Source organism: Anomaloglossus baeobatrachus, chromosome 10 (genome assembly GCF_048569485.1).
Source record: "Anomaloglossus baeobatrachus isolate aAnoBae1 chromosome 10, aAnoBae1.hap1, whole genome shotgun sequence".
Lineage (NCBI taxonomy): Eukaryota > Metazoa > Chordata > Amphibia > Anura > Aromobatidae > Anomaloglossus > Anomaloglossus baeobatrachus.
Window position 1 is genome coordinate 121,560,821 of NC_134362.1, and position 27,258 is coordinate 121,588,078.

The 27,258-nt window shown below is 49.6% G+C and overlaps 1 pseudogene; it reads right to left on the reverse strand.

Annotated features, from left to right (window-relative positions):
• Positions 1–23,947: 23,947 nt before the first annotated feature.
• On the reverse strand, positions 23,948–24,154 carry LOC142255551 (U2 spliceosomal RNA; annotated as a pseudogene).
• Between the last annotated feature and the right edge of the window lie 3,104 nt (positions 24,155–27,258).

Sequence of the window (27,258 nt, forward strand, 5' to 3'; positions counted from 1 at the left end):
GCCCTGATGCTGCCCCTAAGAAGCGGGCAGCACCCCTTGACCCCAGTCCAGCACCAAGTTGCCCGAGCGGGTTCTGTCTCTTTCAGGGGGCCCACGTCCAAGGGGACCCCTGAACCCCCGGAGGATCGCCACCGGTTACGGTAGTGGCGGGCCTAGGCCATCCCTTTCCTCCAGGCCCATCCTCCCAAATCAGCCTCTCCGGAGGCGGTAACGGTGTCAAGCCAACAAACATTTTTATTTACATTGCACTAAGTTTGTGGTTGCCCTGCAAGTTCTCGGGCTTGTCCGTAAGCAGTTCCTTACGCAATGGTTGCACAGTCCCTACGGGGACAACAGTTGCCGGCAACGGCCGGTTTAATCACGGTTCAATCAGGTAAACTTCTTTGGTTGATCATCTTTACTTATCATTTAAAACTTTCAAACTGGTACACTCAACACATAAAGCCCCCCCCTTTTAAAGAGTAGTTTCCCTGTACCTAAGTGGGGGTCTACCTAGGTTGGGGCGAGTGGACCTTCGGGGTCCGGTGTCAGTGGTGACAGGCAGTGGGGCAGAGGGAACAGTCAGTTCCTCCTCCCTGCTATCATGTGGGGCAGGCGGAGGCGTAGGGGAGCTGGGTACAGGTACCTCCCTGGGCACTGGCTCGCGGTTAACCGTTTCCATCATTTCTTCATCCACGGGTTGTGGGAACAGTATCACTGGAAGGATCACCGCACCGTTCTGTGTAGGCCAGTCTGCTGGAAAATCACCCATCATGGTGTGGATTACCTCTTTTTCCTTCTCCACTGGACTGGGAACTGGAGCCTCATCCGCTACTCTCAATGCTGGTGGGCACTTCTTCAGGTGGTCTCGGGAAACCGTGGCCAAAGTCCCCCCCTGGTCACGGCTGATCTGGTAGGCCTTCCCATTCTCCCATCCTGTGGGCTGGACTACATACGGGTTTTTTTCCCATTGATCATCCAGCTTGTGGGCCCTTCTTTTCCGCTTCAGCACTACATCCCCAGGTTGGAAGGAACCGGCAGGCGCCTTCTTGTTGAAGCACTGCTCCTGTTGTCCCCGACTCCGGCACAAGTTCTTTTCAACATACTCCTGGACCTGTCGGTACTGTGTCCTCCGCCGAGTGTCCCATTCAGCTGTCGACAGGAGTGCTTCTGAAGCTTCCAAGCCCATTTCCAGATCCACTGGTAGCCGGCCGGGACGAGCTCTCATCAGGTATGCTGGAGTGCATTTCGTAGAGCTGGAAGGGATGTTGTTGTACATATCGACCAGGTCAGGTAGCTTCTCCAGCCACAGGTTCCGCTCTTCCAGTGGTAACGTCTTGAGGAGGCCCAGGACCAAGTGGTTCATCTTTTCACAAATGCCATTGGTTTGGGCGTGGTAAGGCGTGGTCCGGATTTTCTTGCAGCCATACAACTGGCAGAATTCCTGGAATACCTCTGCTTCAAAGGCCGGACCCTGGTCGGTAAGCACCCTCTCCGGGTACCAATGCGGTCAACAGAAATAAGCCTGGAAAGCCTTAGCAGCGGTGCGGCCGGTTAAGTCCTTAACTGGGACAACCACCAGGAACCTCGAGTAGTGGTCTACGATGGTCAGAGCGTAGGTGTACCCACTTTGGCTGGGGGTGAGCTTTACATGGTCAAGGGCAACCAGCTCCAGCGGTTGGTGTGTAATGATCGGGTGTAGGGGTGCCTTCTGGCTGGCCTCGTCCTTCCTTCTCAATGCGCAAGGGCCACATTCTCGGCACCAGGCCTCCACAGATTCCCGCATTCCACTCCAATAGAACCGCTCTCTTAACAACATCTCTAGCTTCTTCCACCCGAAGTGCACTGCACCATCATGGTATGCTTGCAGGACGGTGGGCACGTTAGCCTGGGGAATCACCAGCTGGCGGATCTTCTCGTGAGTCTTTGGATTAATCAGCTCGCGATACAACTTCCCCTGGTGTAGGTATAGCCGGGTCCGTTCTTGCCACAGACGTTGGGCTTCGGCAGGGGCAGCAGGGTCTATCCCAGCAGAACCCTGTTCCACTAGAGTCTTGACCAGGCGGACAGCAGGTGCCTGGTCCTGAGCTTCCTGCCAGTCCTGTCGGGGCAGCGGATCCAGGTTCACCCGTTGTTGGTAGACGTGCACCTTCTCAGTGAATGGCCGGTGAAATGCAGGCAACTCGATCTCTTCGAGGTCATCATCCTCTGGCCCCTCTTCCGACAGGTGGGGCATCCGGGAGAGTGCATTGGCATTGACGTTGGTACGGCCGGCCCGGTACTTGATGGTGAAATCGTAGTTGGCTAACCTGGTCACCCACCGCTGCTCCAACGCGCCCAGCTTGGCCGTATCTAGATGGGTCAGCAGGTTATTGTCTGTGTACGCGGTGAACTTGGCTGCTGCCAGGTAATGGCGGAACCGCTCGGTGATAGCCCACACCAGTGCCAAGAGCTCAAGCTTGAAGGAGATGTAGTTCTCAGGGTTCCTCTCAGTCGGTCGGAGTTTTCGGCTAGCATAAGCTATTACCTTTTCCCTTCTGTCTTAGACCTGGGATAGAACAGCCCCCAAGCCCACATTGCTGGCGTCGGTGTAGAGGATGAATGGGCGGCTGTAGTCAGGGTACGCTAGGATTTCCTCTCCGGTCAGGGCTGTTCTCAGCTGGCGGAAGGATTCCTCATGCTTTTCTTCCCACACCAATGGGGCTACTAGGGATCTACCACCCTTGGTCTGTCCTACGAGGAGGTCTTGCATGGGGGCAGCCATCTTTGTGTACCCCTTAATGAAGCGACGGTAATATCCCACCAGGCCCAGAAACTGCCTCACTTCCCTCACTGTGGTCGGTCTCGGCCAGTCTTGGATGGCGGTGATCTTCTCGGGGTTGGGGGCGACACCTTCCGCACCAACCACATGTCCTAGGTACTGCACTCTGGGTTTCAGCAGATGACACTTTGAGGGCTTCAACTTCATCCCATACTTGGCAAGGGACGCGAACACCTCGGCTAGGTGCTCCAGGTGGGCTTCATACGTCTGTGAGTACACAATCACATCATCCAAGTACAGCAAAACGGTCCCATAGGCAGTCTTCTCTCGGTCTTCCGGTGCCACGGCCACCTGCCAGTACCCGCTGGTGAGGTCAAGGGTGGAGAAGTAGTTAGCGGTTCTCAGCGAGGCCAGGGACTCTTTGATGCGGGGCAGAGGGTAAGCATCCTTATGCGTTATCTGGTTAATCTTCCGGTAATCCACACACATCCGCATGGTGCCATCCTTCTTCTTAACCAGCACCAACGGAGCGGCCCAGGGACTACAGCTGTCCCTAATAACCCCTGCCTCCTTCATGTTCCTCAATATGTCTTTGGCGCATTGGTAGTGCGCAGGGGGAATAGGCCTGTATCTCTCTTTAATAGGGGAGTGTGTACCGGTAGGGATGTGGTGTTGAACCCCTTTAATCTGCCCAAAATCTAGAGGGTGCTTGCTAAAAACCCGCTCATACTCCTGTACCACCCGGTATACCCCTTCCTTGTGGTGTATGGGGGTATCATCAGTGCCGACATGTAGCTCTCGATACCACTCGCCTAACTCCCCCAGGGATGAGTGGGAACCGGCAGCAGGCGGTGTGACCGGGGGAACGGCTTCATGGATCGTGTGGGGATCTAGAGTGAGCAATTTGGCAAGGGTAGCGTACCGGGTGGTGCATGAATGCACACATATTGGTTTTATAATCTTATTGTATTACTTTATATTCTTATTTCACTTGTGCATATCTCCACCATAATCCTGGCTAAGAAATATAGCTTTTTTTGGGGTACACAGGTAGTAAGGTCTTCTTTCTATTTCTTTAGGGGTGATATAGCCTGGTGGAACTCTAGACCTCTAACATTATATATGCACCCTTTTTCTTTATGGTTCTTGGACACCTTATAACATTCTTCCATACATATATATCTTTCTCATAAATTATAAATAATTAGGCATTTTTATATATTTTATTTACATTTTCATAAATAACTTTTTACAAAGCATGGGGGACATTCTCACATACATATAATTTTCATGTACGCATTCTGAAAATTTACGCATAAACCGTACACACTCCTTTTTGTAACAATTTCTATAACTCATTCGCTGAACTCTCATCCCGGATATTCATTCTTACACCGAATTTCCTGTTATAACACAACATTCATGATTTTTATTCAATTTATTTTTATTTTTTAGGTTTATTAGTAGTGATGAGCGAGTACTAAAAAGCTCGGGTGCTCGAAGCTCGGGCCGAGCCTCCCAAGATACTCGTGTACTCGGCCCGAGCACCGAGCCCAATGTTATCCTATGGGAAACCCGAGTATTTTTGTGAAATGACCACCGGCAGCATGTAGAAACCCTAAAAATGGCACAAAAGTCTCCGAAGAGTGCTCAAATGACATGGCAACAGCATGGGGAAGACCCCTTGAAGCATTTATCACTCAAAAGTCACAGCTTTGAATAATTTTGTCCGCGTTTTACGCCATTTTTACGGACTCACCAGAAAACCTTCCAAAATGACACCAAAATGATTTTTCATAGCGGAAATGTTAAGGGCACATACCCAATAGTGAGATAGAGCTAATGTATGTTACTTTTTGAGATCAATACATGAAAGATTTTACGTAAAACATTGTGTGGCACTCCGATGTCCCTGAGAAGAGACGTACATAAAGGCCTCTGAGTCTAATGTGCCCATTTTGAGGAACTGAGTCTTTGTAGTATTTTCCTTTGCCAGGGCAGTCCAAAATTGTGAGGTTCACCAATGCCCCTGCATACAGACGTGCATGATGGCCTGTAAACCTGAAGTGCCCATTGTAAGGAAGTGGGTCTATTGTAGTATAGCCCTTAGGCAGGGCAGCCAAAAATTGGGAGGCTCCACGTTGTCCCTGGATAGAGACGTGCATGAGGGCCTCAAAACATTAAGTGTCCAGTGTCAGGAAGTGGGTGTATTATAGTATAGCCCTTAGGCAGGGCAGCCAAAAATTGGGAGGCTCCACGTTGTCCCTGGATAGAGACGTGCATGAGGGCCTGTAAACCTGAAGTGCCCATTGGAAGGAAGTGGGTCTTTTGTAGTATAGCCCTTTGGCAGGGCAGCCAAAAATTGGGAGGCTCCACGTTGTCCCTGGATAGAGACGTGCATGAGGGCCTGTAAACCTGAAGTGCCCATTGGAAGGAAGTGGGTCTTTTGTAGTATAGCCCTTTGGCAGGGCAGCCAAAAATTGGGAGGCTCCACGTTGTCCCTGGATAGAGACATGCATGAGGGCCTCAAAACATTAAGTGTCCATTGTCAGGAAGTGGGTGTATTATAGTATAGCCCTTAGGCAGGGCAGCCAAAAATTGGGAGGCTCCACGTTGTCCCTGGATAGAGACGTGCATGAGGGCCTGTAAACCTGAAGTGCCCATTGGAAGGAAGTGGGTCTTTTGTAGTATAGCCCTTTGGCAGGGCAGCCAAAAATTGGGAGGCTCCACGTTGTCCCTGGATAGAGACGTGCATGAGGGCCTCAAAACATTAAGTGTCCATTGTCAGGAAGTGGGTGTATTATAGTATAGCCCTTTGGCAGGGCAGCCAAAAATTGGGAGGCTCCACGTTGTCCCTGGATAGAGACGTGCATGAGGGCCTCAAAACATTAAGTGTCCATTGTCAGGAAGTGGGTGTATTATAGTATAGCCCTTAGGCAGGGCAGCCAAAAATTGGGAGGCTCCACGTTGTCCCTGGATAGAGACGTGCATGAGGGCCTCAAAACATTAAGTGTCCATTGTCAGGAAGTGGGTCTTTTGTAGTATAGCCCTTTGGCAGGGCAGCCAAAAATTGGGAGGCTCCACGTTGTCCCTGGATAGAGACGTGCATGAGGGCCTCAAAACATTAAGTGTCCATTGTCAGGAAGTGGGTGTATTATAGTATAGCCCTTAGGCAGGGCAGCCAAAAATTGGGAGGCTCCACGTTGTCCCTGGATAGAGACGTGCATGAGGGCCTCAAAACATTAAGTGTCCATTGTCAGGAAGTGGGTCTTTTGTAGTATAGCCCTTTGGCAGGGCAGCCAAAAATTGGGAGGCTCCACGTTGTCCCTGGATAGAGACGTGCATGAGGGCCTCAAAACATTAAGTGTCCATTGTCAGGAAGTGGGTGTATTATAGTATAGCCCTTTGGCAGGGCAGCCAAAAATTGGGAGGCTCCACGTTGTCCCTGCATAGAGACGTGCATGAGGGCCTCAAAACATTGTTCCCATTGCAAAGGAGCGGGTCTCCTGTCGTTGTAATGTCCATTCTGCAAAGAATGGGCGAAAAAATTTACCACTGGGGGTATACCTGAAACAAAGGCCTAACTCTTGTAACGGTCATCATGGTGGCGCATGAGGAGAAGGAGGAGCAGTCCAGCGATTATCCAAAGTCCAGAAGTGTGTACCCATGGGTGACTGGAGGTACATGGCAAATTCCCGTTACAAACTTTAAATTCCGCTCTCATTTGCTGGTGGTGTGGTGAAGTCTGGCCCAATCCAACCCTTGTTCATCTTGATCAGAGTCAGCCTGTCAGCATTTTCAGTTGACAGGCGGGTGCGTTTATCTGTAATGATTCCACCTGCGGCACTAAAAACACGCTCTGACAAAACGCTAGCGGCAGGGCAGGCCAGGACTTCCAAGGCGTAGAGAGCCAATTCATGCCACGTGTCCACCTTGGATACCCAATAATTGTAAGGCACAGAGGAATGTCGGAGTACAGTTGTTCGATCTGCAAGGTACTCCTTGAGCATCTGGGCAAACTTAGGATTTCTTGTGGCACTACCCCGCACCTCAGGGGCTGTGGTACGTGAGGGGCTGAGAAAACTGTCCCACATCTTAAAGACTGTTCCCCTACCTCTGGCGGATTGGACTTGTGCCTCTCTCGGCTGTACGCCTTGGTTGTCCACTGATTCCTGACCTATGCCGCTAGCGTTTTGTGAGGGGAATGCTTTGCCTACTTCCGTGACTATGGCCTTCCGGAACTGCTGCATTTTGGTTGACCTCTCCGCCTCGGGAATAAGAGACATAAAGTTCTCCTTGTAGCGTGGGTCTAACAGTGTTACCAACCAGTAATGATTGTCGGCCAAGATGTTCTTAACGCGAGGGTCACGAGACAGGCAGCTTACCATAAAGTCAGCCATGTGTGCCAGACTCTTAACAGCCAGGACTTCAGTAGCCTGACCAACACGTTGACTGAACATGCTGTCCTCCTCCTCCTCCTCCTCCTCCTCATCTACCCTGTCCTCTGGCCAGCCACGCTGAACCGAGGATATGACTAGTGTGCATGTCATATCCTCAATTTGGCCGGAGATTTGCTCCATGTCTTCATCCTCCTCCTCGTCATAGTCCTCCACTGCACGTTGTGATGAGACGAGGCTGGGCTGTGTGTTATCACCCACACCCACTACTGTTTCTTGCTGCAACTCATCGCGCTCCGCCTGCAATGCATCATGTTTGGTTTTGAGCAGAGACCGTTTTAGAAGGCAGAGTAGCGGTATGGTGACGCTAATAATGGCGTCATCACCACTCACCATCTTGGTGGAGTCCTCAAAGTTTTGGAGGATGGTACATAGGTCGGACATCCATCTCCACTCCTCAGGTGTTATGTGTGGAGTTTGACCCATTTCCCGACGGCTTAGGTGATGCAGGTACTCAACAACTGCCCTCTTCTGCTCACATATCCTGACCAACATGTGCAGAGTTGAATTCCAACGCGTGGGGACATCACACACCAGTCTGTGAGCCGGAAGATGCAAACTGCGCTGAAAGCCGGCAAGGCCGGCTGAATCAGTAGGTGACTTTCGAAAATGTGCAGACAGGCGGCGAACTTTTACCAGCAGATCAGACAGCTCTGGGTATGACTTTATAAACCGCTGAACCACGAGGTTGAGCACATGGGCCACGCATGGAACATGTGTCAGCTGGCCTCGCCTCAAAGCCGCCACCAGGTTCCGGCCATTGTCACACACGACCTTTCCTGGCTTTAGGTTCAGAGGTGTGAGCCAGTGATCTGCCTGCTGTTTCAGAGCTGTCCACAGCTCTTCTGCATTGTGGGGTTTGTCACCTATGCAGATTAGCTTCAGCACAGCCTGTTGCCGCTTCGCCGAGGCAGTGCTGCAGTGCTTCCAGCTTGGGACTGGTGTGGAGGGTACAGTGGATGAGGATGCGCAGGAGGAGGAGGAGGCTGAAGAGCATGACATTCCGGAGCTGTAGAGTGTGGGTGAAACACTGACTGAGGTAGGGCCTGCAAACCTTGGTGTGGGAAGGACGTGTTCCGTCCCTCGCTCAGACTGGGTCCCAGCTTCCACAATATTAACCCAGTGTGCCGTCAACGAGATGTAGCGGCCTTGCCCACAAGCACTTGTCCACGTGTCTGTGGTTAGGTGGACTTTGGGTGAAACAGCGTTGTTCAGGGCACGTGTGATGTTTTGTGACACGTGGTTATGCAACGCGGGGACGGCACACCGGGAGAAATAGTGGCGGCTAGGGACCGAGTAACGTGGGACAGCTGCCGCCATCAGGTCGCGGAATGCTTCTGTCTCCACCAGCCTAAAAGGCAACATTTCCAGCGCAAGCAGTCGCGAAATGTTAGCATTTAGAACTGTGGCATGTGGGGTGTTGGCAGTGTATTTGCGCCTGCGTTCAAAGGTTTGCTGAATGGATAACTGAACGCTGCGCTGGGACAAGGACGTGCTTGATGATGGTGTTATTTCTGAGTAGGCAACTGCAGGTGCAGGACCGGAGGAGGCTTGTTCGCAGGCAGCATGGACAGGGGATTGGCTCGCATGCACAACCAGCGAAGACGTAGCAGTGACATTAGCAAGCACTGCTCCTCGACTCTGTTGTACTTCCCACAAAGTCGGGTGCTTGGCTGACATGTGCCTGATCATGCTGGTGGTGGTCAGGCTGCTAGTTTTGGTACCCCTGCTGATGCTGGCACGGCAGGTGTTGCAAATGGCCTTTTTAGAATCATCTGGATCCAACTTAAAAAACTGCCAGACTCGGGAAGACCTAACATTTGTACAGGCACCTTGTGTCGTGTTGTTGTTCCGGGGAACGGTTGCCTGACTTCTGCCTGGAGCCACCACCCTGCTTCTTACTGCCTGTTGGGATGCTACGCCTCCCTCCCCCTGTGCACTGCTGTCCTCGCTCTGCATATCCTCCTGCCAGGTTGGGTCAGTTACTGGATCATCCACCACGTCGTCTTCCTCTTCCGCACCCTGCTCCTCCTCCTGACTTCCTGACAATTGTGTCTCATCATCGTCCACCCCTTGTTGAGACACGTTGCCAACTTCGTGAGAACGTGGCTGCTCAAATATTTGGCCATCTGTACATACGATCTCCTCATGACCCACTTCAACATGAGCTGGCGAGAGGCCAGAATGTGCGAATGGAAACGTGAACAGCTCTTCCGAGTGTCCAAGTGTGGGATCATTAATGTCCGAGGACATGTACTCAGCCTTGTGGTAGGAAGGAGGATCAGGTTCTGAAATGTGCGGTGCAGTATCACGGCTACTGACACTTGACCGTGTGGAAGACAGAGTGTTTGTGGTGGTGCCAATCTGACTGGAAGCATTATCCGCTATCCAACTAACAACCTGTTGACACTGGTCTTGGTTCAAGAGCGGTGTACTGCTGCGGTCCCCAAGAATTTGGGACAGGACGTGCGAGCGACTAGATGTGGCCCTTTGTTGTGGCAAAATTAGAGCTTGCCCACGACCTCGGCCTCTGCCTGCACCACCATCACGTCCACTTCCTTGTTCCTTGCCAACGCCCTTGCGCATTTTGCAATGCTGTGCTGACGTGTATTCACTAGACTTGGGCGTTATATCAAAGTTTGTGCAAATTGTGCACCTGTACACTGCCACCGACAGGCACACACGTGCGGTTTTTAAATGCAAGCACGGACGCACTAAGAACCTAACAGGTTTTAGGAGCAAAAATTAATGATGAGAACTCTGACACTATCAGCCACTGCTGACTGACGTGTATTATACACTACACTTGTGCGTTATATAATAGTTTGGTAAAAACGCACACAAGTGCACCTGTACGCTGCCACCGACAGGCACACACGTGCGGTTTTTAAATGCAAGCACGGACGCACTAAGAACCTAACACAGGTTTTAGGAGCAAAAATTAATGACGAGAACTCTGACACTATCAGCCACTGCTGACTGACGTGTATTATACACTACACTTGTGCGTTATATAATAGTTTGGTAAAAACGCACACAAGTGCACCTGTACGCTGCCACCGACAGGCACACACGTGCGGTTTTTAAATGCAAGCACGGACGCACTAAGAACCTAACACAGGTTTTAGGAGCAAAAATTAATGACGAGAACTCTGACACTATCAGCCACTGCTGACTGACGTGTATTATACACTACACTTGTGCGTTATATAATAGTTTGGTAAAAACGCACACAAGTGCACCTGTACGCTGCCACCGACAGGCACACACGTGCGGTTTTTAAATGCAAGCACGGACGCACTAAGAACCTAACACAGGTTTTAGGAGCAAAAATTAATGACGAGAACTCTGACACTATCAGCCACTGCTGACTGACGTGTATTATACACTACACTTGTGCGTTATATAATAGTTTGGTAAAAACGCACACAAGTGCACCTGTACGCTGCCACCGACAGGCACACACGTGCGGTTTTTAAATGCAAGCACGGACGCACTAAGAACCTAACACAGGTTTTAGGAGCAAAAATTAATGACGAGAACTCTGACACTATCAGCCACTGCTGACTGACGTGTATTATACACTACACTTGTGCGTTATATAATAGTTTGGTAAAAACGCACACAAGTGCACCTGTACGCTGCCACCGACAGGCACACACGTGCGGTTTTTAAATGCAAGCACGGACGCACTAAGAACCTAACAGGTTTTAGGAGCGACAATTGCTGAGAAGTCTGACACTATCAGGACTGTTTTAGACTGTGTACACCAGCCCCAGATATGATGAAGGCTGGTATACGGTCACCACTAGGAATGGCTATATACCCTGCCTGCCTGCCTGCCTGTATACTGCTACAATAGTCCTGACAAGGACTCTTTTGGTCTCTAGCCTGTATTCCAACCTGGCTATACCCTGCCTGTATACAGCAACAATAGTCCTGAGAAGGACTCTGCTACTGTACTCCGACCTGGCTATACCCTGCCTGCCTGTATACAACTAGAATAGTCCTGAGAAGGACTTTTGGTCACACTGTTTGCAGCCCTGCTACGGAAATAGCTATAAAGGGCCGCAAACCTTTCCCTGAAGCAGCGACCCTTTCCCTGCACTGACTGTCTGGATAGCTGTGCGCCCGCCGGTATAAAGGCTCGGTCACGCTGTGCAGGCCGGCCAATCACTGCAATTCCACAACTAACAGGGCTGGCATTGCAGTGGTCTGCCAGCCAATCCCTGCATGAGGGCTGGCTCTCAAAAGAGCGCCAACATGCAGGGATGAAGACCACGAGTACAGCACGAGTATCGCGAGATTACTCGGTCCCCGTCGAGTAGACCGAGTACAGTGATACTCGTGCGAGTACCGAGTAGTAACAAGCATGCTCGCTCATCACTATTTATTAGTAAAATGGCTTACACTCCCCTTTTTTCCACTTTTTTCTTCACTACTTTTATAAAGAAATTTTTCCTTTCTTTATTCTTAATGCAATTTTATATAGCAACACCACCATTTTTTGCCACGAACATAATTTTTCTTGTCCGTCATCCCGTTCACCCTTACAGGGTTGTGGACAGATGCACTTGTCACTACACTTCTAAGACTCAATACAGGGTCTGGAGCTCAATGCTCCCTTTTTGTTTTTTTTTTCTTCTTTTTTTTCTTTTTTTCATTTTGTCCTTCTTCTTCTTCTTTTTCTGATTTTTGTCTCAAAAAGCTGATGAAATTTGAAACACTATACCCCAGTGATTTTATAAATGTTTCTCAATATATCACTTGAGAACTTTTATGGCCGGTATTGTAACAGTTGACCATCCCGGCAGTATTTGAAATACAGCAGTCAGTCCTCTGACGTAGCTCCATATGTGTATATATAGAGGTTCTTCCTCCTTTGATTGCATACTGTTCTTTTTTTGCCCTGATGAAGGAGACAGTGATCTCTGAAACACATTGACCGGAAAAAAGAATAAAGAGATGAAATAATTAACATCAGTTTCCTTTGGTGACAGCGCGGCACGCACCCGATTTTCCTCCTATACGTTATTGCTCTTCTACTAGGGGCTGCGGCTGTTAGGTTCTTAGTGCGTCCGTGCGTGCATTTAAAAACCGCACGTGTGTGCCTGTCGGTGGCAGCGTACAGGTGCACTTGTGTGCGTTTTTACCAAACTCTTATATAACGCACAAGTGTAGTGTATAATACACGTCAGTCAGCAGTGGCTGATAGTGTCAGAGTTCTCGTCATTAATTTTTGCTCCTAAAACCTGTGTTAGGTTCTTAGTGCGTCCGTGCTTGCATTTAAAAACCGCACGTGTGTGCCTGTCGGTGGCAGCGTACAGGTGCACTTGTGTGCGTTTTTACCAAACTATTATATAACGCACAAGTGTAGTGTATAATACACGTCAGTCAGCAGTGGCTGATAGTGTCAGAGTTCTCGTCATTAATTTTTGCTCCTAAAACCTGTGTTAGGTTCTTAGTGCGTCCGTGCTTGCATTTAAAAACCGCACGTGTGTGCCTGTCGGTGGCAGCGTACAGGTGCACTTGTGTGCGTTTTTACCAAACTATTATATAACGCACAAGTGTAGTGTATAATACACGTCAGTCAGCAGTGGCTGATAGTGTCAGAGTTCTCGTCATTAATTTTTGCTCCTAAATCCTGTGTTAGGTTCTTAGTGCGTCCGTGCTTGCATTTAAAAACCGCACGTGTGTGCCTGTCGGTGGCAGCGTACAGGTGCACTTGTGTGCGTTTTTACCAAACTATTATATAACGCACAAGTGTAGTGTATAATACACGTCAGTCAGCAGTGGCTGATAGTGTCAGAGTTCTCGTCATTAATTTTTGCTCCTAAAACCTGTGTTAGGTTCTTAGTGCGTCCGTGCTTGCATTTAAAAACCGCACGTGTGTGCCTGTCGGTGGCAGCGTACAGGTGCACTTGTGTGCGTTTTTACCAAACTATTATATAACGCACAAGTGTAGTGTATAATACACGTCAGTCAGCAGTGGCTGATAGTGTCAGAGTTCTCGTCATTAATTTTTGCTCCTAAAACCTGTGTTAGGTTCTTAGTGCGTCCGTGCTTGCATTTAAAAACCGCACGTGTGTGCCTGTCGGTGGCAGCGTACAGGTGCACTTGTGTGCGTTTTTACCAAACTATTATATAACGCACAAGTGTAGTGTATAATACACGTCAGTCAGCAGTGGCTGATAGTGTCAGAGTTCTCGTCATTAATTTTTGCTCCTAAAACCTGTGTTAGGTTCTTAGTGCGTCCGTGCTTGCATTTAAAAACCGCACGTGTGTGCCTGTCGGTGGCAGCGTACAGGTGCACTTGTGTGCGTTTTTACCAAACTATTATATAACGCACAAGTGTAGTGTATAATACACGTCAGTCAGCAGTGGCTGATAGTGTCAGAGTTCTCATCATTAATTTTTGCTCCTAAAACCTGTTAGGTTCTTAGTGCGTCCGTGCTTGCATTTAAAAACCGCACGTGTGTGCCTGTCGGTGGCAGCGTACAGGTGCACAATTTGCACAAACTTTGATATAACGCCCAAGTCTAGTGAATACACGTCAGCACAGCATTGCAAAATGCGCAAGGGCGTTGGCAAGGAACAAGGAAGTGGACGTGATGGTGGTGCAGGCAGAGGCCGAGGTCGTGGGCAAGCTCTAATTTTGCCACAACAAAGGGCCACATCTAGTCGCTCGCATGTCCTGTCCCAAATTCTTGGGGACCGCAGCAGTACACCGCTCTTGAACCAAGACCAGTGTCAACAGGTTGTTAGTTGGATAGCGGAAAATGCTTCCAGTCAGATTGGCACCACCACAAACACTCTGTCTTCCACACGGTCAAGTGTCAGTAGCCGTGATACTGCACCGCACATTTCAGAACCTGATCCTCCTTCCTACCACAAGGCTGAGTACACGTCCTCGGACATTAATGATCCCACACTTGGACACTCGGAAGAGCTGTTCACGTTTCCATTCGCACATTCTGGCCTCTCGCCAGCTCATGTTGAAGTGGGTCATGAGGAGATCGTATGTACAGATGGCCAAATATTTGAGCAGCCACGTTCTCACGAAGTTGGCAACGTGTCTCAACAAGGGGTGGACGATGATGAGACACAATTGTCAGGAAGTCAGGAGGAGGAGCAGGGTGCGGAAGAGGAAGACGACGTGGTGGATGATCCAGTAACTGACCCAACCTGGCAGGAGGATATGCAGAGCGAGGACAGCAGTGCACACGGGGAGGGAGGCGTAGCATCCCAACAGGCAGTAAGAAGCAGGGTGGTGGCTCCAGGCAGAAGTCAGGCAACCGTTCCCCGATACAACAACACGACACAAGGTGCCTGTACAAATGTTAGGTCTTCCCGAGTCTGGCAGTTTTTTAAGTTGGATCCAGATGATTCTAAAAAGGCCATTTGCAACACCTGCCGTGCCAGCATCAGCAGGGGTACCAAAACTAGCAGCCTGACCACCACCAGCATGATCAGGCACATGTCAGCCAAGCACCCGACTTTGTGGGAAGTACAACAGAGTCGAGGAGCAGTGCTTGCTAATGTCACTGCTACGTCTTCGCTGGTTGTGCATGCGAGCCAATCCCCTGTCCATGCTGCCTGCGAACAAGCCTCCTCCGGTCCTGCACCTGCAGTTGCCTACTCAGAAATAACACCATCATCAAGCACGTCCTTGTCCCAGCGCAGCGTTCAGTTATCCATTCAGCAAACCTTTGAACGCAGGCGCAAATACACTGCCAACACCCCACATGCCACAGTTCTAAATGCTAACATTTCGCGACTGCTTGCGCTGGAAATGTTGCCTTTTAGGCTGGTGGAGACAGAAGCATTCCGCGACCTGATGGCGGCAGCTGTCCCACGTTACTCGGTCCCCAGCCGCCACTATTTCTCCCGGTGTGCCGTCCCCGCGTTGCATAACCACGTGTCACAAAACATCACACGTGCCCTGAACAACGCTGTTTCACCCAAAGTCCACCTAACCACAGACACGTGGACAAGTGCTTGTGGGCAAGGCCGCTACATCTCGTTGACGGCACACTGGGTTAATATTGTGGAAGCTGGGACCCAGTCTGAGCGAGGGATGGAACACGTCCTTCCCACACCAAGGTTTGCAGGCCCTACCTCAGTCAGTGTTTCACCCACACTCTACAGCTCCGGAATGTCATGCTCTTCAGCCTCCTCCTCCTCCTGCGCATCCTCATCCACTGTACCCTCCACACCAGTCCCAAGCTGGAAGCACTGCAGCACTGCCTCGGCGAAGCGGCAACAGGCTGTGCTGAAGCTAATCTGCATAGGTGACAAACCCCACAATGCAGAAGAGCTGTGGACAGCTCTGAAACAGCAGGCAGATCACTGGCTCACACCTCTGAACCTAAAGCCAGGAAAGGTCGTGTGTGACAATGGCCGGAACCTGGTGGCGGCTTTGAGGCGAGGCCAGCTGACACATGTTCCATGCGTGGCCCATGTGCTCAACCTCGTGGTTCAGCGGTTTCTAAAGTCATACCCAGAGCTGTCTGATCTGCTGGTAAAAGTTCGCCACCTGTCTGCACATTTTCGAAAGTCACCTACTGCTTCAGCCGGCCTTGCCGGCTTTCAGCGCAGTTTGCATCTTCCGGCTCACAGACTGGTGTGTGATGTCCCCACGCGTTGGAATTCAACTCTGCACATGTTGGTCAGGATATGTGAGCAGAAGAGGGCAGTTGTTGAGTACCTGCATCACCTAAGCCGTCGGGAAATGGGTCAAACTCCACACATAACACCTGAGGAGTGGAGATGGATGTCCGACCTATGTACCATCCTCCAAAACTTTGAGGACTCCACCAAGATGGTGAGTGGTGATGACGCCATTATTAGCGTCACCATACCGCTACTCTGCCTTCTAAAACGGTCTCTGCTCAAAACCAAACATGATGCATTGCAGGCGGAGCGCGATGAGTTGCAGCAAGAAACAGTAGTGGGTGTGGGTGATAACACACAGCCCAGCCTCGTCTCATCACAACGTGCAGTGGAGGACTATGACGAGGAGGAGGATGAAGACATGGAGCAAATCTCCGGCCAAATTGAGGATATGACATGCACACCAGTCATATCCTCGGTTCAGCGTGGCTGGCCAGAGGACAGGGTAGATGAGGAGGAGGAGGAGGAGGAGGAGGAGGACAGCATGTTCAGTCAACGTGTTGGTCAGGCTACTGAAGTCCTGGCTGTTAAGAGTCTGGCGCACATGGCTGACTTTATGGTAAGCTGCCTGTCTCGTGACCCTCGCGTTAAGAACATCTTGGCCGACAATCATTACTGGTTGGTAACACTGTTAGACCCACGCTACAAGGAGAACTTTATGTCTCTTATTCCCGAGGCGGAGAGGTCAACCAAAATGCAGCAGTTCCGGAAGGCCATAGTCACGGAAGTAGGCAAAGCATTCCCCTCACAAAACGCTAGCGGCATAGGTCAGGAATCAGTGGACAACCAAGGCGTACAGCCGAGAGAGGCACAAGTCCAATCCGCCAGAGGTAGGGGAACAGTCTTTAAGATGTGGGACAGTTTTCTCAGCCCCTCACGTACCACAGCCCCTGAGGTGCGGGGTAGTGCCACAAGAAATCCTAAGTTTGCCCAGATGCTCAAGGAGTACCTTGCAGATCGAACAACTGTACTCCGACATTCCTCTGTGCCTTACAATTATTGGGTATCCAAGGTGGACACGTGGCATGAATTGGCTCTCTACGCCTTGGAAGTCCTGGCCTGCCCTGCCGCTAGCGTTTTGTCAGAGCGTGTTTTTAGTGCCGCAGGTGGAATCATTACAGATAAACGCACCCGCCTGTCAACTGAAAATGCTGACAGGCTGACTCTGATCAAGATGAACAAGGGTTGGATTGGGCCAGACTTCACCACACCACCAGCAAATGAGAGCGGAATTTAAAGTTTGTAACGGGAATTTGCCATGTACCTCCAGTCACCCATGGGTACACACTTCTGGACTTTGGATAATCGCTGGACTGCTCCTCCTTCTCCTCATGCGCCACCATGATGACCGTTACAAGAGTTAGGCCTTTGTTTCAGGTATACCCCCAGTGGTAAATTTTTTCGCCCATTCTTTGCAGAATGGACATTACAACGACAGGAGACCCGCTCCTTTGCAATGGGAACAATGTTTTGAGGCCCTCATGCACGTCTCTATGCAGGGACAACGTGGAGCCTCCCAATTTTTGGCTGCCCTGCCAAAGGGCTATACTATAATACACCCACTTCCTGACAATGGACACTTAATGTTTTGAGGCCCTCATGCACGTCTCTATCCAGGGACAACGTGGAGCCTCCCAATTTTTGGCTGCCCTGCCAAAGGGCTATACTACAAAAGACCCACTTCCTGACAATGGACACTTAATGTTTTGAGGCCCTCATGCACGTCTCTATCCAGGGACAACGTGGAGCCTCCCAATTTTTGGCTGCCCTGCCTAAGGGCTATACTATAATACATCCACTTCCTGACAATGGACACTTAATGTTTTGAGGCCCTCATGCACGTCTCTATCCAGGGACAACGTGGAGCCTCCCAATTTTTGGCTGCCCTGCCAAAGGGCTATACTATAATACACCCACTTCCTGACAATGGACACTTAATGTTTTGAGGCCCTCATGCACGTCTCTATCCAGGGACAACGTGGAGCCTCCCAATTTTTGGCTGCCCTGCCAAAGGGCTATACTACAAAAGACCCACTTCCTTCCAATGGGCACTTCAGGTTTACAGGCCCTCATGCACGTCTCTATCCAGGGACAACGTGGAGCCTCCCAATTTTTGGCTGCCCTGCCTAAGGGCTATACTATAATACACCCACTTCCTGACAATGGACACTTAATGTTTTGAGGCCCTCATGCATGTCTCTATCCAGGGACAACGTGGAGCCTCCCAATTTTTGGCTGCCCTGCCAAAGGGCTATACTACAAAAGACCCACTTCCTTCCAATGGGCACTTCAGGTTTACAGGCCCGCATGCACGTCTCTATCCAGGGACAACGTGGAGCCTCCCAATTTTTGGCTGCCCTGCCAAAGGGCTATACTACAAAAGACCCACTTCCTTCCAATGGGCACTTCAGGTTTACAGGCCCTCATGCACGTCTCTATCCAGGGACAACGTGGAGCCTCCCAATTTTTGGCTGCCCTGCCTAAGGGCTATACTATAATACACCCACTTCCTGACACTGGACGCTTAATGTTTTGAGGCCCTCATGCACGTCTCTATCCAGGGACAACGTGGAGCCTCCCAATTTTTGGCTGCCCTGCCTAAGGGCTATACTACAATAGACCCACTTCCTTACAATGGGCACTTCAGGTTTACAGGCCATCATGCACGTCTGTATGCAGGGGCATTGGTGAACCTCACAATTTTGGACTGCCCTGGCAAAGGAAAATACTACAAAGACTCAGTTCCTCAAAATGGGCACATTAGACTCAGAGGCCTTTAGGTACGTCTCTTCTCAGGGACATCGGAGTGCCACACAATGTTTTACGTAAAATCTTTCATGTATTGATCTCAAAAAGTAACATACATTAGCTCTATCTCACTATTGGGTATGTGCCCTTAACATTTCCGCTATGAAAAATCATTTTGGTGTCATTTTGGAAGGTTTTCTGGTGAGTCCGTAAAAATGGCGTAAAACGCGGACAAAATTATTCAAAGCTGTGACTTTTGAGTGATAAATGCTTCAAGGGGTCTTCCCCATGCTGTTGCCATGTCATTTGAGCACTCTTCGGAGACTTTTGTGCCATTTTTAGGGTTTCTACATGCTGCCGGTGGTCATTTCACAAAAATACTCGGGTCTCCCATAGGATAACATTGGGCTCGGTGCTCGGGCCGAGTACACGAGTATCTTGGGAGGCTCGGCCCAAGCTTCGAGCACCCGAGCTTTTTAGTACTCGCTCATCACTACTAATAAACCTAAAAAATAAAAATAAATTGAATAAAAATCATGAATGTTGTGTTATAACAGGAAATTCGGTGTAAGAATGAATATCCGGGATGAGAGTTCAGCGAATGAGTTATAGAAATTGTTACAAAAAGGAGTGTGTACGGTTTATGCGTAAATTTTCAGAATGCGTACATGAAAATTATATGTATGTGAGAATGTCCCCCATGCTTTGTAAAAAGTTATTTATGAAAATGTAAATAAAATATATAAAAATGCCTAATTATTTATAATTTATGAGAAAGATATATATGTATGGAAGAATGTTATAAGGTGTCCAAGAACCATAAAGAAAAAGGGTGCATATATAATGTTAGAGGTCTAGAGTTCCACCAGGCTATATCACCCCTAAAGAAATAGAAAGAAGACCTTACTACCTGTGTACCCCAAAAAAAGCTATATTTCTTAGCCAGGATTATGGTGGAGATATGCACAAGTGAAATAAGAATATAAAGTAATACAATAAGATTATAAAACCAATATGTGTGCATTCATGCACCACCCGGTACGCTACCCTTGCCAAATTGCTCACTCTAGATCCCCACACGATCCATGAAGCCGTTCCCCCGGTCACACCGCCTGCTGCCGGTTCCCACTCATCCCTGGGGGAGTTAGGCGAGTGGTATCGAGAGCTACATGTCGGCACTGATGATACCCCCATACACCACAAGGAAGGGGTATACCGGGTGGTACAGGAGTATGAGCGGGTTTTTAGCAAGCACCCTCTAGATTTTGGGCAGATTAAAGGGGTTCAACACCACATCCCTACCGGTACACATTCCCCTATTAAAGAGAGATACAGGCCTATTCCCCCTGCGCACTACCAATGCGCCAAAGACATATTGAGGAACATGAAGGAGGCAGGGGTTATTAGGGACAGCTGTAGTCCCTGGGCCGCTCCGTTGGTGCTGGTTAAGAAGAAGGATGGCACCATGCGGATGTGTGTGGATTACCGGAAGATTAACCAGATAACGCATAAGGATGCTTACCCTCTGCCCCGCATCAAAGAGTCCCTGGCCTCGCTGAGAACCGCTAACTACTTCTCCACCTTTGACCTCACCAGCGGGTACTGGCAGGTGGCCGTGGCACCGGAAGACCGAGAGAAGACTGCCTATGGGACCGTTTTGCTGTACTTGGATGATGTGATTGTGTACTCACAGACGTATGAAGCCCACCTGGAGCACCTAGCCGAGGTGTTCGCATCCCTTGCCAAGTATGGGATGAAGTTGAAGCCCTCAAAGTGTCATCTGCTGAAACCCAGAGTGCAGTACCTAGGACATGTGGTTGGTGCGGAAGGTGTCGCCCCCAACCCCGAGAAGATCACCGCCATCCAAGACTGGCCGAGACCGACCACAGTGAGGGAAGTGAGGCAGTTTCTGGGCCTGGTGGGATATTACCGTCGCTTCATTAAGGGGTACACAAAGATGGCTGCCCCCATGCAAGACCTCCTCGTAGGACAGACCAAGGGTGGTAGATCCCTAGTAGCCCCATTGGTGTGGGAAGAAAAGCATGAGGAATCCTTCCGCCAGCTGAGAACAGCCCTGACCGGAGAGGAAATCCTAGCGTACCCTGACTACAGCCGCCCATTCATCCTCTACACCGACGCCAGCAATGTGGGCTTGGGGGCTGTTCTATCCCAGGTCCAAGACAGAAGGGAAAAGGTAATAGCTTATGCTAGCCGAAAACTCCGACCGACTGAGAGGAACCCTGAGAACTACATCTCCTTCAAGCTTGAGCTCTTGGCACTGGTGTGGGCTATCACCGAGCGGTTCCGCCATTACCTGGCAGCAGCCAAGTTCACCGCGTACACAGACAATAACCTGCTGACCCATCTAGATATGGCCAAGCTGGGCGCGTTGGAGCAGCGGTGGGTGACCAGGTTAGCCAACTACGATTTCACCATCAAGTACCGGGCCGGCCGTACCAACGTCAATGCCAATGCACTCTCCCGGATGCCCCACCTGTCGGAAGAGGGGCCAGAGGATGATGACCTCGAAGAGATCGAGTTGCCTGCATTTCACCGGCCATTCACTGAGAAGGTGCACGTCTACCAACAACGGGTGAACCTGGATCCGCTGCCCCGACAGGACTGGCAGGAAGCTCAGGACCAGGCACCTGCTGTCCGCCTGGTCAAGACTCTAGTGGAACAGGGTTCTGCTGGGATAGACCCTGCTGCCCCTGCCGAAGCCCAACGTCTGTGGCAAGAACGGACCCGGCTATACCTACACCAGGGGAAGTTGTATCGCGAGCTGATTAATCCAAAGACTCACGAGAAGATCCGCCAGCTGGTGATTCCCCAGGCTAACGTGCCCACCGTCCTGCAAGCATACCATGATGGTGCAGTGCACTTCGGGTGGAAGAAGCTAGAGATGTTGTTAAGAGAGCGGTTCTATTGGAGTGGAATGCGGGAATCTGTGGAGGCCTGGTGCCGAGAATGTGGCCCTTGCGCATTGAGAAGGAAGGACGAGGCCAGCCAGAAGGCACCCCTACACCCGATCATTACACACCAACCGCTGGAGCTGGTTGCCCTTGACCATGTAAAGCTCACCCCCAGCCGAAGTGGGTACACCTACGCTCTGACCATCGTAGACCACTACTCGAGGTTCCTGGTGGTTGTCCCAGTTAAGGACTTAACCGGCCGCACCGCTGCTAAGGCTTTCCAGGCTTATTTCTGTTGACCGCATTGGTACCCGGAGAGGGTGCTTACCGACCAGGAGAGGCTGATTTGGGAGGATGGGCCTGGAGGAAAGGGATGGCCTAGGCCCGCCACTACCGTAACCGGTGGCGATCCTCCGGGGGTTCAGGGGTCCCCTTGGACGTGGGCCCCCTGAAAGAGACAGAACCCGCTCGGGCAACTTGGTGCTGGACTGGGGTCAAGGGGTGCTGCCCGCTTCTTAGGGGCAGCATCAGGGCCAGGTTGTTTGGGTGGGAGAAGAGCGGAAGCTGTACCGTTGTAAAATGTTTATGATGCTTTTACATGTTTTACCGTTTTATTCTTTTTCAGTTGTGAAAATAAAACCGGTGATGGACGGGCAGCCCGCGGACGGTCTGCATTTTGCTATAGGGGAATGTGGCGCCCTGGACAAGCCAGGTCGTCACAGGTACTACACCAACACACTCTACACTCCGGCTAGGCACACCGAAGCTAAACACAAATCCTAGTTGCCTTCCTCCAGGGGCTGATGTCCACACCAGGGGGTGGGCCAGGCGGTTGATCCCACCCACCGAGGAGTTCACAGTCCTGGAGGCAGGAAAAGGAGTCAGATTAGAGATCAGTTTTGGAGTTAGAGAAGTGAAGAGGAGAGGAGACTGACCGTGTCCGGGTGTGTGGCCCGGGCACTCAGCAAGGTTGGCAGACGGTGGTGACCTTCTGCAGGAGAGGCTGATTGGAGTGAACCGTACGGACCGGGGATGGGCGGTGGCCCGCCGGTACCAGATCGGGGAGTGAAGAGAAGCCAGCACCATCCGGCAGGGCCTACGGACCCCGACCAGGCTAGGAGTCGCCGTAAAACCGGTCAAATCCGTTAGCGACAGGAACCTCCAGGGTTTCCCAGCAGTCAAGACCCGATTGAAGGCAACAGCTCACACCGTAGAGGGAAGCACAGTCACCGCCAAGGCTACAGTTCCCAGGGCCAGAGCCTGTGGGCAAAAGGGGCTCCCTCAGCATCCATCCAAGCTGGGGAGCGGGTTACCGGTGGGAAGCCCGCTAGATTTTGGGGGAATAAAAGGGGTCCAACACCACATCCCCACAGGTGCACACCCACCCATCAAAGAGAGCTATAAGCCAATACCACCTTCACATTGCCAGTGTACCAAGGACATGTTGAGCAACATGAAGGCGGCTGGGGTTATCCGTGACAGTTGTAGCCTTTGGGCAGCTCTGTTGATCCTGTTAAAAAAGAAGGACGGCACCACTCCCCGTATTGAGGAATTGCTAGCTGCATTGAGAACTGCAAATTATTTTTCTACCCTTGATCTCACTAGTCACTATTGGCAAGTGTCCGTTGCTGAGGCAGACCGGGAGAAGACCGCCTTCGCCACCCCTATGGGTCTCTGCGAGTTCAAAAGCATGCCCTTCGAGCTGTGCAATGCGCCAGGAACCTTCCAGAGGCTGATGGAATGCTGCTTGGGACAAGATTTTAGGGTGTATAAAAAGGGAGATTAGATCCCGTGATCCCAACGTATTGTTACACCTCTATAAATCACTTGTAAGGCTACATCTGGAATATGGGAACCAGTTTTGGGCTCCACATTTTAAAAAGGACATTCAGAAGTTAGAGTCAGTTCAAAGGTGGGCAACTAGACTACTACAAGGAATGGAAGGCCTCCCATATGATGACAAGTTGAAAAAGTTATTAAGTGATTATTGGCTGCAATGGGGCTTTCTGGCTGGTGCCAGCCTCTCTTCTTAGCACACAGGAACCACAATCCCTACACCATGCTTCAATGGATTCTCTCATCCCAGCCCAGTAAAACTACATATTTTACACAGTCATAAGCAGCCAAAAGGGATCTATTCTATTCAATTGCAAATGATCTAGATAAGACTGAGAATAAGATACTGCACGGGACATAGCAGAGTTGGTCAAGTTGAGTGGAGATGAGTTTGCTATTTGGCACAGCTTTTTGCATCAATAAAGCAAGTAAAAGGTGTGAAAGATAAAAAAAAGGGTGAAAGTGTGAAAAGTGAATTGGCCAAATTGAGGTGCATATAAAGTTTTTGCTTTCTTTCAATTCACTAATGGGGCTCATTTGAATCAGGTGAATTGAGTTCTGCTTTTGGAAACTGGGTTAAGAAGGGGTGCACCGGTCCTGGAGGTACTGCAATACCAGGTCAATGCGTGGAGTGGACAGAGCAAGATTTTTTCCATCTCCTTGTTCTAAAAATCCATTTAATATATGGTCCCCAGAGAGGGGACGTATCAGATATTAAACTGATAAGAACAGATTTAATTTTTTTTTTTTTCTGTTTATCAGTAGGACTTCAAAATAACAAAGGTGATCGCCTCCTGTTGCCTGGGAACCGTCCAGGCACAAGAGGGCTATGTGTCACCAGAAGGCGCACACACTTCCTCAAGGCCGGCAGACGTGCAATCCCAGGCACCTTCCAGTACCGACCAAGGTAGCGTCCTCCGAAACTACACTTGATCTTAGCCAAAAGGCCGAGAAGCTATAACCCGAATTGGTTACGGCCTTGAGTGGCACCCTGGCCTATACCGGACACATCTTAGGGAGAGGGAGACAAACCCACGCCTACAGAAGACATTTTGTCACCCAAGCCAACCCTTGAAAAGGCTGTTTTGCAGAGCAAAAACAAGAAGAATGGTGCTTTTTGCAGCCGCCGCCCACTGCAATGAATCTGAATAACTCCTCCTTTTGGACACAAGCACCTCCCCTCCCCCTTGCAGTCTTTCCAATTCATGATACAAAAAGACGGACGGACAGGACAGGACAGGACAGGCTGCCTGACTTTCCGTCACTGCCACCCTTTGCCATCCTTGTCCGTAGAAAGCCCTTTCATCATCCCCAAACCCTAATCTTTTCCCTTCCCTTCCCAGATGCGTCTCACTCCCTTTCATTAGGAAGTGAGCGCAGCCTTTTCTCCGTTCTGCACATGCGCGACGTTAAACACAAATGCGCAGGCGTGCGTTCCATTACCCTCACTGCATTCCACTCCCATACAGGAAGTGGGCGCAGCTATTACTACGGTCGCACATAAAAGAACCCACGGCCACCACTGCACATAGCTGACTCCACCACAGGACACCCACTTCTACACCAACGCAGGTAAGACAGGATCGGCACCTCTATGCTCCCGTTACAATCAGGCTCAGTCACCATGTGATAACGCTCTCAACTCTTTAGTTGCAGGCTCCCCTTGCTTCACCTCCACTGGCTGTGCTGCCATTTCCTCTCCCACCTGGAAGGTATACTTTATTCCACTATTTTCCTGTTTCTCTCTTCCCCCTTTTCCCATAACCTACTTTTATCTGCATTTGTGGGGTATCTATATGCTATTTACATCATAGTTTTATTCATTAATATGGAAGGGAAGAGTGCCCATGAGAGTGTTGAACTGCGGAGAGCAAGAGATTAAGCTGCTCCGATTTGCCACCATTGATAAGCTGTTCTCAGTAGATACACATGCTATCCAAACAGCAGCATCCACCATTGCTTCAGCCCACCCATTCAGTGACAGCTCACCAAGTCAGCCATAGGAGTGGTGTAAGGAATTACACGTAGGCACTGACTCCACACCTTCACATCACAAGAAGGGGGTCTAAAGGCTAGTGCAAGAATACGAGCAAGTCTTCAGCAAACATCCGCTAGACTTTTGAAGAATAAAAGGGGTCAAACACTACATCCCCACAAGTGCACACCCACCCATCAAAGAGAGATATAAGCCAAAACTACCTGCACATTACCAGTGTACCAAGGACATGTTGAGCAACATGAAGGAGGCTGGGGTTATCCGTGACAGTTGTAGCCTCTGGGCAGCTCCGTTGGTCCTGTTAAAGAAGAAGGACAGCACCACTCCCCTGTATTGAGGAATAGCTAGCTGCATTGAGAACTGCAAATTATTTTTCTACCCTTGATCTCACTAGTCGCTATTGGCAAGTGTCCGTTGCTGAGGCAGACCGGGAGAAGACCGCCTTTGCCACCCCGATGGGTCTCTGCGAGTTCAAAAGCATGCCCTTCGAGCTGTGCAATTTGCCAGGAACCTTCCAGAGGCTGATGGAATGCTGCTTGGGACACCGAAACTTTGAAACGGTACTGCTATACCTTTATGATGTTATTGTTTATTCTAAAGCAAACAAGATTTTAGGGTGTATAAAAAGGGAGATTAGATCCGGTGATCCCAACGTATTGTTACCCCTCTATAAATCACTTGTAAGGCCACATCTGGAATATGGGGTAAAGTCCTGAGCAGGTTGATAACCATTGGTTTGAGCATGGTAGGGTGTAGTGCGCATCTTCCTGCATCGGTAAAAGCTGCAGAAGTCCTTGAAGATTTCCGCTTCAAAGGCTGTGCCTTGATCTGTGAGGACTCTCTCTGAGTAGCCATGAGGTCTGCATAAGTGTGCTTGGAAGACCTTCGCTGCAGTATGGGCCATTAGATCTTTGACTTGTACCACAACCATAAATCTCGAGTAGTTGTCTACCATCGTAAGTGCATACGTGAGCTCGCCTCGATATTCTGCAACAAAACTCCCTTTTTCGATTTCAGTTTCAGCAAACACTCCTCTTCCTGTAGAAAATATTTATCATTACCTAAGACAGTCATTCTAATGCATGACAATATTAAGGCAATTTAGTTAAAACTTGTTTTAACTCACCTTTAAGGGGATTGATGTATTTCATGGTCAATCCAGGTTTGTCAGTGATGGCACTGACATAATGTATGGCGTCTTTTTCGGGCGTTATCCTTTGCCTTTTCATTGTGAAAATCCAGTTGCCTATATCAAAGCAAATTCTACTACTTGTAAAGTATGCAGAAAATGAAATGTAGAACATATAACATCAACTGCTTAGGAACGCATCATAGGTTAGTACTTAAAAGGATATTGTCATGTTCTAGTCATAATGCAAGCTGGACATTTTTCATGTTACCCTGTAATCGCCGGCCTGTTCTAATGCTCACAAGCCAAGATATAGGCTCAGCTGCTAAGGCTTCCCTCTGCCTTCTGAATGAAACTTGAATATGTCTGGGTCACTGTGTATATAGCAGGTGCTCAGAAAAAATAAGAGTCAATTCAATAGAAATAGCTCTGGCACACTATAGTGATCAATAACGTAAGAAAAGAACTCTTGGAATGCTGAAAATTCTTTATTTGTGCAAAAGGATAATTCATCCAACGTTTCGACCTTGTTTTTAGGTCTTTATCAAGGATAAAGTTATCTAAGATCATAAAGGGTTACAAAACCATATAAACACGTAATTAGTACATAGTACAACATAACAGTACAATATATTGCTACTTGAGAGTACAATGGGTCAAATGACCATGATGCACATACAAAAAATTTTTCCAAAGCCATAGTGAAAACATTTGTACTGAGGAAAGAAAATTTCCACATGATCTATCTGGAGAAACATTCTGGATCA